At 36.6% G+C, this 14,395-nt stretch overlaps 1 long non-coding RNA gene across 2 annotated transcripts; it reads left to right on the top strand.

The window, feature by feature from the left end:
* The first annotated feature begins 3,614 nt into the window (after positions 1-3,614).
* LOC142741665 (uncharacterized) lies at positions 3,615-12,368 on the top strand. 2 transcript variants are annotated; one of them, XR_012881232.1, is made up of 3 exons: positions 3,615-4,350; positions 8,519-8,623; positions 12,210-12,368. It is a non-coding gene; the product is annotated as an uncharacterized LOC142741665 (long non-coding RNA). The 2 variants fall into 2 exon arrangements; XR_012881231.1 differs by having other exon boundaries at positions 12,080-12,368.
* The last annotated feature ends 2,027 nt before the right edge of the window (positions 12,369-14,395 follow it).

Genomic DNA, 14,395 nt, shown 5'->3' with positions numbered 1-14,395 from the left:
GGGCAGTATTATAATAGTTATATTCTTGAATATAGGGGCAGTATTATAGTAGTTATATTCTTGTATATAGGAGCAGTATTATAGTAGTTATATTCTTGTATATAGGAGCAGTATTATAGTAGTTATATTCTTGCATATAGGAGCAGTATTATAGTAGTTATATTCTTGTATATAGGGGAAGTATTATAGTAGTTATATTCTTGTATATAGGAGCAGTATTATAGTAGTTATATTCTTGTATATAGGAGCAGTATTATAGTAGTTACATTCTTGTACATAGGGGGCAGTATTATAGTAGATATATTCTTGTATATAGGGGCAGTATTATAGTAGTTATATTCTTGTATATAGGGAGCATTATTATAGTAGTTATATTCTTGTATATAGGGGGCAGTATTATAGTAGTTATATTCTTGTATATAAGGGCAGTATTATAGTAGTTATATTCTTGTATATAGGAAGCAGTATTATAGTAGTTATATTCCTGTATATAGGGGCAGTATTATAGTAGTTATATTCTTGTATATAGGGGCAGTATTATAGTAGTTATATTCTTGTATATAGGGGCAGTATTATAGTAGTTATATTCTTGTATATAGGGGGCAGTATTATAGTAGTTATATTCTTGTATATAGGAGCAGTATTATAGTAGTTATATTCTTGTATATAGGAGCAGTATTATAGTAGTTATATTCTTGTATATAGGAGCAGTATTATTGTAGTTATATTCTTGTATATATAGGGGGCAGTATTATAGTAGTTATATTCTTGTATATAGGGGGCAGTATTATAGTAGTTATATTCTTGTATATAGGAGCAGTATTGTAGTAGTTATATTCTTGTATATAGGAGCAGTATTATAGTAGTTATATTCTTGTATATAGGAGCAGTATTATAGTAGTTATATTCTTGTATATAGGGGGCAGTATTATAGTATTTATATTCTTGTATATAGGGGGCAGTATTATAGTAGTTATATTCTTGTATATAGGAGCTGTATTATAGTAGTTATATTCTTGTATATAGGGGCAGTATTATAGTAGTTATATTCTTGTATATAGGGGGCAGTATTATAGTAGTTATATTCTTGTATATAGGAGGCAGTATTATATTAGTTATATTCTTGTATATAGGAGCTGTATTATAGTAGTTATATTCTTGTATATAGGGGCAGTATTAGAGTAGTTATATTCTTGTATATAGGGGGCAGTATTATAGTAGTTATATTCTTGTATATAGGAGGCAGTATTATATTAGTTATATTCTTGTATATAGAGAGCAGTATTATAGTAGTTATATTCTTGTATATAGGGGGCAGTATTATAGTAGTTATGTTCTTGCATATAGGAGCAGTATTCTAGTAGTTATATTCTTGTATATAGGGGAAGTATTATAGTAGTTATATTCTTGTATATAGGGGGCAGTATTATAGTAGTTATATTCTTGTATATAGGAGCAGTATTATAGTAGTTATATTCTTGTATATAGGGGGCAGTATTATAGTAGTTATATTCTTGTATATAGGAGGCAGTATTATAGTAGTTATATTCTTGTAGATAGGGGGCAGTATTATAGTAGTTATATTCTTGTAGATAGGGGGCAGTATTATAGGAGGTAAATTATTGTATATAGGGAGCAGTATTATAGTAGTTATATTATTGTATATAGGAGGCAGAATTATAGTAGTTATATTCTTTTATATAGGGGCAGTATTATAGTAGTTATATGCTTGTATATAGGGGCAGTATTATAGTAATTATATTCTTGTATATAGGGGCAGTATTATAGTAGTTATATTCTTGTATATAGGAGCAGTATTATAGTAGTTATATTCTTGTATATAAGAGCAGTATTATAGCAGTTATATTCTTGTATATAGGAGCAGTATTATAGTAGTTATATGCTTGTATATAGGGGCAGTATTATAGTAATTATATTCTTGTATATAGGGGCAGTATTATAGTAGTTATATTCTTGTATATAGGAGCAGTATTATAGTAGTTATATTCTTGTATATAGGAGCAGTATTATAGTAGTTATATTCTTGTATATAGGGGGCAGTATTATTGTAGTTATATTCTTATACATAGGAGCAGTATTATAGTATACTCAAGAATTAAAACTCAAGTATTAAAATACGTAGACATAAAATATTGTAAATATATAGATATTATGTATTCTTCTTGGCGTAATCATGTGGGTAACAATCTGTGAAAACAAATTCCTAATGTGAAATCACTATAACTGGTGCGTTTTAAAGCATTTTAGCAGATCAATGGAAGGACTTAACCATATATTTCCTATAACATGTAATATCCCCTTGGAATAGATTTAGTGTCCTTTCACTGCATGAGGCAATGTTGCTGTTACAATCTATAGCATATAAGACGTTATTAATAATCTTTGATCTCATAGAAGTCAATACAGAGAGCATTAGGACATCGCTTTAAGCTGTAGCTGCTCATTAATGTTAACAAAGTAGCTACTTCCATCTATTAAGTAACAATGCACTGTAATTACCACGTCCATCCAGGACATGATGTGTCCATTTCCTTGCATGAGTTACGATTGGCTTTTTAGGACCAGGAAAATTGCAATCCTTGATAGATGTAAGGGATGTATTTATGTCCCTAGGGCTATGAAGGACTCAGGAACATAAACTCTTGTGTTGCAATTTTCTATGGAACATTTCATCCAAGGTCTGATCCATTTGCTCTCAACTACCTTTTTGCAGAAGTTCTATCCTCCACGATCACATGTCATAGATCAGGCTCTGGTGAGTCCCTGACTACATCTGAACTAGAGTTGAGGGGAGAGTATTCCTAAACTTTGCTTTCAACTGAGAGAGGTCCATTGTTCCTCTTGAAGCTTCTCAGAGTGGAGACGTCAAGGGATCCAGGTTCTTGAATGTCTAGGGGTTCAACCAGAAATATAAGGAGCAAACCCCATAGCAATTTCAATGGTAACTCATGGTATCCATATATGTAACTACCAGGGTAGAAGGCATAGAAGCTAAGCTGACCCATCTTCACTCATTGGTGTGGTTTGTGATCATTGAGGATGATGGTAGAAATTCAGATTATGGAGAAATCATGGAAAGGATGGTGGTTATGATTGAGGTGGACGTCCAAGTTTTGCTATGGGGTCTCATAGTTACTCATTAAACCTTTTATGGAGCCCGTCTGAAATTTACACCATTATTGTCTGAAAAATGGGAACCCTTTATGTTTATCCAAATTTTGTAAGACTTGTGCTAATTGGAATAAATAAAGTCTTCAAAGTAATAGTCTAATTTACATAACACACAACAATACCAAAGCTCTAGGATGGTGAGGTCCTCCTGAAAAAAAGCTTTAGATTTCAGAGGACCTCAAAAGTAGATAGGATTACAGAAGACATAGTCCTCATTTAGTTAACACTATTGTAGATCTTTTGAAGAGGATTATATAATCAATAATGTTTCCCATGAGTGTAAACCTATCCTTAGGCTTCCCAACATGCATTGTGTTCGTTCTGGAGACAGCTAGAACTAATGACATCACATCGCCCATACTGTGATGTCACTTCTTACTAAGCAATCAACATGGTTTTACTGTCAAAAGTAGTCAACAGAGTAGTCTCACTCTCAGGGTCCTGCATGGGGACAACCCTCAGCCTCTTTATCCTGTAGGTCATGGCATGTCTGAAGTGATTAGCTCCATATGGGGCTCCTACTGCTGGGGTCCCTAGGACACTGTCCATTGGCCACACCACTCAGATTGACCAGTGAATATAAGGAAAGAAATGATCTTAATATAAACTAAAAAAAACCTGTTTGCTGATGTAAAAGGAGGCCACCACATTGTCTTAGCTGTTCCCATAGCATTCATTTATCTTCGTCTTCCCTCTGGAGTATTTGGAAGGTGTATCTAACACATCATATTACAGAAGGTCATCTTCTATGGCAAACTTTATGAAGATATTGCTTTGTTTTATTTCTAAGGAACCTAATTAGAGTCACTAGGGTAATTTCTACATACACTAACCTGATACTATTACTTTGGTAACATATGGATAGTTCTCCTCCTGGCTAATTAGAAAAAATATGAAAATTAAGGCATCTCGAAGGAAGCTCCAAGGTAGACACCCACATCTCATCTTCAATACAAACACAGCTGTGACAGTAGTTGCTGTGCCAGGACTATAAGACGACGTAGCCCTGAAAGCATTAACCCCTGTAGAGAATAGCAACTACTCAATGTATAGTCTACAAATCAAGTGTTGCGCCATCAACGGAGCTGCCGTCCACTATGAAACAAGGCGGACATGTCAGAAAAATGGTGAGATCATGTCATGAAATATGGAGAACAAGTAAGGAAAATCCATAGTATAATTTATAGGGAAATGTCCAAGTGGCCGGAGAACATGGAAGCCATTATAGAGCAATACATCAATTGTACCAGTGATGTGGACTTTACAGTAACCTTTTAGTATTTTGCCTGTTGTGGAGGCCACGCTGGCCTCTTATATGGTGAAAACAGAAATTGGGACTAGGTGATTTAGAAGCCCCATCCTAATTCTGCCTCTTTCCAAGATTCAGCAGACAACATATTAGGGGCTGGTTTTGGGGGCCTAACGGTGTAACACAACAATCAGTGGAAGGGTCCCATGTTGACTTTGAATGTAACACTTGAAGACTCTTTAGCCATAAACTTTTTTATTTTTTCCTAGTTTTTGTTTCAATTCTGATAATACAACAAGAACCCCAAAAAAAACAAAACAATTTGCTCCATAGGCAACTGTATATGTATATTAGATATCAGAAGTGTTGGGTCTAACCTGCAGATTTTAGACTTTTTCTTTTCCTGGTATAATTCCTGTACATGATTTCTTAGTGGGCTGGCTCTACTTGCTGCAATGTTTTCCTTCAATTTGATTTTGTTTCTTACCATCCACACACCCAATGAAGCTGTATACATTGAGTGACCTGAACCAATCGGATGTCTCCCCACTTCTGCTCCCTCCTCCCCTCTCACAGCACAGTTTCACAGAAACATAGAGAAGCTGCAGCTGCATCCCCCTCCGATCCTCTCCCGTCTTCTATAAAATATTTCACATTAGACATGGTTTTTTTTGGGTGGACAGAGATACTGCAGACAGGGAAACAGGAGAACTATATGCTGCTAGAACGCAAGGAAAAAACTATAACTATAAAGTAATTTTACAGTATATTTTTTAGATTCCAGTGGTAATTTTGAGCTATTGGTTATTCTTGACTATCCAATAATTAAAAATAACCAATTTGGATCATGAAGGATATAAACCCAAGACTCTAAGGGCATGGCCAGACATAGCGGAATAGCTCTGGAATTCCGCTGCGGACATTCCGCAGCGGAAATCCGCAGCGGACCCGTTTCTCCATTGCCTTCCACAGCTTTGTGGTTGGGTTTGTTTACACATTGCGGACAATTCCGCTGCGGAGCATAGGCTGCGGTGCAGAATTTGGTGTCCGCAGCATACAATGGTTGTTGCGGACGTGTAGCGGACTGCTTGCGGACTCATTGCGGAATTTCTCCATTGACTTCAATGGAGATTCTAAATTCCGCAATGAAGTCCGCAGCTGTCATGCACATGTTATGTGTGCTGCGGAGCGTATTGGTTTTTTAACATGACATTTCTTCATACTGGCTGGACCTATGTATTTCTAGGTCTACAGCCAGACTGAGGAAGTCAATGGGGCTCCCGTAATGACGGGAGCGTTGCTAGGCGACGTCAGTAAATAGTCACTGTCCAGGGTGCTGAAAGAGTTAAGCGATCGGCAGTAACTGTTTCTGCACCCGGGACAGTGACTACCGATCCCAATATACATCAACCTGTAAAAAAAAATAGAAGTTCCTACTTACCGAGAACTCCCTGCTTCTGTCTCCAGTCCGGCTTCCCAGGATGATGTTTCAGTCTAAGTGACGGCTGCAGCCAATCACAGGCCAATCACAGGCTGCAGCCAATCACAGGCCAATCACAGGCCAATCACAGGCCAATCACAGGCTGCAGCCAATCACAGGCCAATCACAGGCTGCAGCCAATCACAGGCCAATCACAGGCTGCAGCCAATCACAGGCCAATCACAGGCTGCAGCCAATCACAGGCCAATCACAGGCTGCAGCGGTCACATGGACTGCCGCGTCATCCAGGGAGGTCGGGCTGGATGCCAAAAAAGGGACGCGTCACCAAGACAACGGCCGGTAAGTATGAAATTCGTTTACTTTCACTAGGGAAAGGGCTGTCCCTTCTCTCTATCCTGCACTGATAGAGAGAAGGGAAGTACTTTCACCTGAATACGCAACGGCCAGTCCGCATCAATTTAAAGCCCATTTTGGGCAGATCCGCAACAGAATCTGCAAAGCAGATTCTGTGCGCCATTGATGCGGACAGTTGCGGAAGAAATACGCCACGTGGGGCCATGCCCTAACAGTCCATCACCCCCCAGTAGTCATTTCCTCCTGCTACCTAGACATTCAGGTGAATACCAGAGCAGAAGGAATTTCAGACTATTGATTGCCAGACAATTGGAATTTCACTATAGAACCATTTTATTGTCCCCACCAATGAGATACAATTGAAACTTTCGTTCAGATCTGTTTGAAAGTTTTACCAAAGTGACTTTGGAGCAGGACAGGTATTTATAAGTTTCCTCAGCTCGGCAGCTCAGAGTCTTCCAGGAAAGGTCGAAAGTGATTTAAATTCTTTGCACTTTCACCTCCTCAAAAAGACAGACATTTAAATGCATTTCTATAACATACATCGTCTCATTCCTTATTAACCATGAATATTAAAACGCTGCACTATTTAGGAGGAATATTAAATATTAAGGCTTTTTTTTAGATGAATATTAAAATATTCAAAGGTGTTAAATGAAACAGTGAAGTTAATGTTGGTTAAGATCAAATTCAATATTGTGCAAAATCACGTGAGGATTGGACGTCCTTGGCGTTGCTATATTGAGGTACTACCTAAAGGGGAACTCTACATTTATAACGCTTTACAACATTAAAATCCACAAGTCACATTGAACAACTTTGCTTTACTTATTTCATACTGATCTTCAGTAACATCCTATCTTCTTCTCCAGTCACATCCAAAGCAAAAATTCTATCTGAAGCAGAAATACAACTTTCCATCACTAAATCCCTACATGAATGTCTATTAAGAATTGTCTCAACTTCTTTTGTGTATATTGTACTCAATTCCCTGCAGTCCAGCCTCATACTTTTAATAAGACGCCATCTTGAATTTAAGAGTTCACCCTGCTTTCTCTTCCTCTGTGCTATGATATCAATCTCATGATGGTTCAGCACCTCATCACATGAGCAGCTAGAACCAGTAACTTTTCTGCCTGCTAGGAAGGACAGTGTTGTTATCATTCCTTTTCCTAGATAAGAGATTATAAGAGCCGGGGAGGCCAAGCTGTGATCTTCTCCATTATAACTGTTAGACAGGAGTTTCCCTTTAACTGGTTGATGACGCCGGAGAAGCATGCTCGTCCTGAGCGATAGGCAGTTGTCGCATCAGGATGAGCATACTTGTCCTGCTGATCATCTACATAAAGGACGACTGTTTCTGCAAAAAAACAAAGCCTCATACAGCTACATGTAATAAAAAAGAAAAAGTTATGACCACCAAAATGAAAAGAGGAAAAATATAGAAAAATGTTCTGGACCACAAGGTCAAAATTGGCCCAGTCCAATAGGTTTTAAGTGATACTCATGGCAAAAGTGGAGCGCAGCACATTGCCGCTAGGTGTATGAGTAGCTTTACCGGTCCTGTAGTTGGTGGGATACTTGACCTAAAATCTGAGTTGTAATTGTGATACTGTCACCTGAGCTCCCACAATGCATTGCCATCTGGTAACAGGAAACCAGGAGATCTCTTAAATTAGCTTTATATGTGAACAAAGAAAAATACTATAAAAATGAGTTAAAGTCAAAAGTTAAGTCAAGCAAAGTATTTGTCAAAAGGCTTACTATGTTAGGTAGATTGAACTTGTGTAATATTAGATACGGTGTTGTAAGGTGTAATATCCCTTTAAGGTGACTATGAACTTGAAATTATAGGCAGATACTTAGCTGTATGTTGCATGTCTTACATATTGTAGTAGACGATGCGTGAGTGACTGATGTGCGTGACGGGATGTGGAGTGAGTCTGCGTTAGGTCGGTGTCCCGTATATTCAGGGTCTCAGTGAGTAAACATCTGGACTCCTTACAATATTAATGAGTCTGGTGCCATGGACAAAGAAGCACTTGTGCATTATCTCATACCGAGCGCACCGTCTCCAATGTCTTTAGCGACTTTAATTTGTTACCCAAGCAAATGTGACACAATACCCCAGAGAAAACAAGACCCTGAGTCCCTCTACCTGCATTTGCGCCTAATTGACCTACAAGAGCAGCGCTTCTTTCAAGCTCAGGAAGATTTATGATGTAATAAATTAGCACATCACAGTCCAGGACAGAATTATATTAATTTTTCTTCTCTTCTAGAAGGGAAAGCTCGGTTAACATGAAAACACAATCGCCTCAATAACCTGCTGAATCCACAACATGCCTAAAAAAGCTAGGAAAATAATATATTGCCATCGTTTACTGGTAAAACAATTCAACTTATATATTACATGTATAATGACTGGTTCATATGTTACTCACATTGAGCATTATATAGATTGACAAAAAAAACTGTGTGAAGACTAGAATAATAGTCATTGTAATATAGCCTATAGATTCAAAGAAAACCTTAACCATCACTAATAATGCAGTCTATTTATTCATATAAGCGCTATAATACTGCCCCCTATGTACATAAATATAACTACTATAAGGCTGGGTTCACATGACCTATTTTCAGATGTATTGGAGTCGTTTTATGCCTCAAAATACGTCTGAAAAAAAGCCTAGAATACGTCGGCAAACATCTGCCCATTAATTTCAATGGGTTTGCTGATGTACTGTGCCGACGACCTGAAATTTGACACGCCGCTGTCAAAAGACGGCGCGTAAAATAACATCCTCGTTAAAGAAGTGCAGGACACTTCTTGGGACGTAATTGGAGCAGTTTTTCATTGAATCCAATGAAGAACAGCTCCAAATTATGTCCGTAATGGACGCCCCGCAAAACGCGAGTACATGCAATTACGTCTGAAATTCAGGAGTTGTTTTGTCCTGAAAACAGCTCCGTAATTTCAGCCGTAATTGACGTTATCGTGTGCACATACCCTAATACTGTCCCCTATATATACAGTATATGAATATTTACTACTATAATACTGCCCCATATACAAGAATATAACGACTATAATACTGCCCCTATATACAAGAATATAACTACTATAATACTGCTCCTATATACAAGAATATAACTACTATAATACTGCTCCCTATATACAAGAATATAACTAGTATAATACTGCCCCCTTTATACAAGAATATAACTACTGTAATACTGCCTCTATATACAAGAATATAACTACTATAATACTGCCCCTATATACAAGAATATAACTACTATAATACTGCTCCCTATATACAAGAATATAACTACTATAATACTGCCCCTTATATACAAGAATATAACTACTATAATACTGCCCCTATATACAAGAATATAACTACTATAATACTGCTCCCTATATACAAGAATATAACTACTATAATACTGCCCCTTATATACAAGAATATAACTACTATAATACTGCCCCCTATATACAAGAATATAACTACTGTAATACTGCCCCTATATACAAGAATATAACTACTATAATACTGCTCCCTATATACAAGAATATAACTACTATAATACTGCTCCCTATATACAAGAATATAACTACTATAATACTGCCCCTTATATACAAGAATATAACTACTATAATACTGCCCCCTATATACAAGAATATAACTACTATAATACTGCCCCTATATACAAGAATATAACTACTATAACACCGCCCCCTATATACAAGAATATAACTACTATAATGCTGCTCCTATATACACAAATAAAACTACTATAATACTGCTCCTATATACAAGAATATAACTACTATAATACTACCCCTATATACAAGAATATAACTACTATAATACTGTCCTTATATACAAGAATATAACTACTATAATACTGCCCCTATATACAAGAATATAACTACTATAATACTGCTCCTATATACAAGAATATAACTACTATAATACTGCCCCCTATATACAAGAATATAACTACTATACTACTGCCCCCTATATACAAGAATATAACTACTATAATACTGCCCCTATATACAAGAATATAACTACTATAATACTGCTCCTATATACAGGAATATAAATACTATAATACTGCCCCTATATACAGGAATATAACTGCTATAATACTGTTCCTATATACAAGAATATACCTACTATAATACTGCTCCTATATACAAGAATATAACTACTATAATACTGCTCCTATATACAGGAATATAACTACTATAATACTGCCCCTATATACAGGAATATAACTGCTATAATACTGCCCCCTATATACAAGAATATAACTACTATAATACTGCCCCTATATACAAGAATATAACTACTATAATACTGCTCCTATATACAGGAATATAACTACTATAATACTGCTCCTATATACAAGAATATAACTACTATAATACTGCCTCTATATACAAGAATATAACTACTATAATACTGCCCCCTATATACAAGTATATAACTACTATAATACTGTCCCCTATGTACAAGAATATAACTACTATAATACTGCTCCCTATGTACAAGAATATAACTACTTTAATACTGCTCCAATATACAAGAATATAACTACTATAAATACTACACCCTATATACAAGAATATAACTTCTATAATACTGCCCCCTATATACAAGAATATAACTGCTATAATACTGCTCCTATATATAAGAATATAACTACTATAATACTGCCCCTATATACAAGAATATAACTACTATAATACTGCCCCCTATATACAAGAATATAACTACTATAATACTGCTCCTATATATAAGAATATAACTACTATAATACTGCCCCCTATATACAAGAATATAACTACTATAATACTGCCCTGTATATACAAGAATATAACTACTATAATACTGCCCCCTATATACAAGAATATAACTACTATAATACTGCCCCTATATACAAGAATATAACTACTATAATACTGCTTCCTATATACAAGAATATAACTACTATAATACTGCTCCTATATACAAGAATATAACTACTATAATACTGCCCCCTATATACAAGAATATAACTACTATAATACTGCCCCTATATACAAGAATATAACTACTATAATACTGCCCCTATATACAAGAATATAACTACTATAATACTGCTCCTATATACAGGAATATAACTACTATAATACTGCTCCCTATATACAAGAATATAACTACTATAATACTACCCCTATATACAAGAATATAACTACTATAATACTGCTCCTATATACAAGAATATAACTACTATAATACTGCCCCCTATATACAAGAATATAACTACTATAATACTGCTCCTATATACAAGAATATAACTACTATAATACTGCTCCCTATATACAAGAATATAACTACTATAATACTGCTCCCTATATACAAGAATATAACTATGACAATACTGCCCCCTATGTGCAAGAATATAATTGACAATACTGCCCTCTATTGTCTAAAATGTGATCCTGAGAAAGCATAAATACATTTTTTTAACTCACTATAATTGCTTTTACGTCATTTTTCTCATTCAGGTGTTTGATGATGATGATGATGATGATGATGATGATGATGATGATTATAGCCCATTGTCCGGTTTCTTCTCCTGTTTAAATTCTAAACTTTTTTTTCCCCCAACGATCATTGTAAAGCCCTATCACCCTATGCAGAATCCGGTCGTCTGTTTGGCGCCACCAGCAATTCTGCGCTAACATTTTACGGAGCTTTATTTGATATAGTTATGAGTAAACCCCTAACGCCTGCAAAGCCTTTAATAATTTATTCTAAACTACAACCCTTCCGAAATCTTGACAGCAACATTAAATGTGACTAATTGGATGCAAAAATCTGCCAGAGACAACAGATGGAAGAGAGAAGCGGCGTTTGAGAGGGAATTGCGGAATGAACAGAGAAGTTTTTTTCATTTTCTCTTTATTTTGCACAGAGGGTCTTGAGTGGATAATGGTGATTATGTTCCAGAAGATGATGGTGGAGCGCGGCAGGGGAGCGCAGAAGTGTGGTATTATTTCTTAGTAAAGAGGAACGCTATCGTGTGAAGAAGAAAGTAAAGACCCCACACCTACTGTTTAAAGCTCCCACCGCAGAGCGCTACCTCTGTCAATTACGGTAGTAAAGCGAGGCGCGCTCTTCACATAATGATTGTTTTTAATCGTTTTTTTCCGGCACCTGTTGCGACAGACAGAACCAAGCGCAGGTCTAATCTTCCTATACAAAACAATGGCTCAGGATCATAGATAATCCCCATAAGGAAGCTTATTTATGAATCTTTAGTGCTAACAAAGGTGTTAAACGCTATGTAAACCTTTAAAAGTGAGGTTGTTTTTTTTAATAAAAATGTCAGTCGGTGTGATTGGTGCAAATTTTAAATTTGTTTTTATTAAAAGCTATTTTAACTTTTTTAGATACAGCTGCTCTGTATTCTCTATACAGAGCAGCTGTATCTTTTACTAAGACCTGAATCCATCAGTCCCGCGGGCCTGACAGATTCAGGGTCAGCGGGTCCTGCGTGTCCCCCAGGATCCACCTGTAATCGATCACATATAAGTTATGAACTGTCAGAGACACGCAGGATCCGCTTTCACTGAACCCGTCAGTCCCGCAGACCTGACGGGTACTGGATTCACACACAGGATACAGAGCAGCTGTATCTCAGAAAGTTACAATAATTTTTAATAAAAACTAATTTGAAAGTTGCTCCCAGAACACTGACTGATATTTTTATGAAAAAAACCCCAAAATAAACACTTTCAAAGATTTACTTAGCCTTTAAGCTCTATTATTAGGGCATCAAAATTGTGGCTAAAAGAGTCAATCTAGATCCAAAAATAAAAACGGAGACTTTTTCTAGTGTAAGATATCAACCAGCAACTCCAAATTCTGCCAAATGCAGTCATATCTTGACCCAGAGGCATATACAGATGCCAGTCCCCCACATCTGGTAACGCTTCTATGGTTGTATAGCATTGCGGATCTTGGAACAAAGTGGGAACCAGAATACAGCACTGCTCTGAAGTCTTGATTTGGTATTGGATAATGGAATAGGATCTTTGGGAAATATGTGACCCAGTTCCAAAAATTTCCACCATATACTAGAACCCAAGACAATGCCACAGTGTCCCCCCAGTGAAATGTTTATTACAGCTCACTAAGCAAACTGGGATCCCTCCCATGCCTGCTGAGTCTTGAGCAGGGGTGGGTCAAACTCTTTGTGCCCAAGGCTCCTCCTCGTCTCTGACATTCATCATTTTAGTGGTCGGATGAACTATTTTTAATTGATAAAAAAAAAAATCCAATGTTTTTTCATGGATAAATGGCTCCACATATATTATTTGCACCCTAGGCGCCTGCCTACTGTGCCTACCCTTCATCTTGCCTCTAGTGGATAGAATATTTATGGTACGATATAAGAGCTGTGCTGTGACTACTGAGCTAATCACATGCTCTCTGACCTGTCGTTCCCCCTCGACTGTAGGAAACTGCAGCTGCATCCCCCTCCTCACTGTTAAACTGCAGTAGGTGTGAACTACATTTACAAAGCATTTCTGACATTTTGCTACTCTGTCATCTTAATTGGCGTGACTAAATTGAACACAACTTCAGAGAGGAGCTGAAGTTTGCTGCAACTTTATGTGGTTGATACCTTTTAGGACAAGCTGGAGGACTGGTGGATTGTCTTGTCACTGTAGTATCACAATAGGTGATCATTGTATGGTGGGGCTTCTGTGTCTAGTGTTGATGTGAAGACCTAAATTTAGGAAAATCAAAGCCTGTCCAAGGAAATTCCTATAAACTTAAAGTTAAACCTCCTTCCCAAGTCTATTTTCTAAGCTTGAATTGCTCACTTCGACTTCCAGCATAAATGAGATGTTGACCAAGTCCAGTCCATCAGACCTTGAAACAACCCATAGTCTTCTCAATATGGACACGACAAATGGTATCCTCATTTTTACCCTCAGGAGATAGATTAGATAGATAGATAGATAGATAGATAGATAGATAGATAGATAGATAGATAGATAGATAGATAGATAGATAGATACACCGTGTTCCAAATTATTATGCGCATTGGATTTAAGTGTCATAAACATTTAATTATTAGTTTTTCAATGA

This window comes from Rhinoderma darwinii, chromosome 2, assembly GCF_050947455.1.
Source record: "Rhinoderma darwinii isolate aRhiDar2 chromosome 2, aRhiDar2.hap1, whole genome shotgun sequence".
NCBI classification, from domain to species: domain Eukaryota; kingdom Metazoa; phylum Chordata; class Amphibia; order Anura; family Rhinodermatidae; genus Rhinoderma; species Rhinoderma darwinii.
The sequence above is the reverse complement of the archived record's forward strand: the minus strand, read 5'-3'. Positions and strand labels throughout refer to the sequence as shown.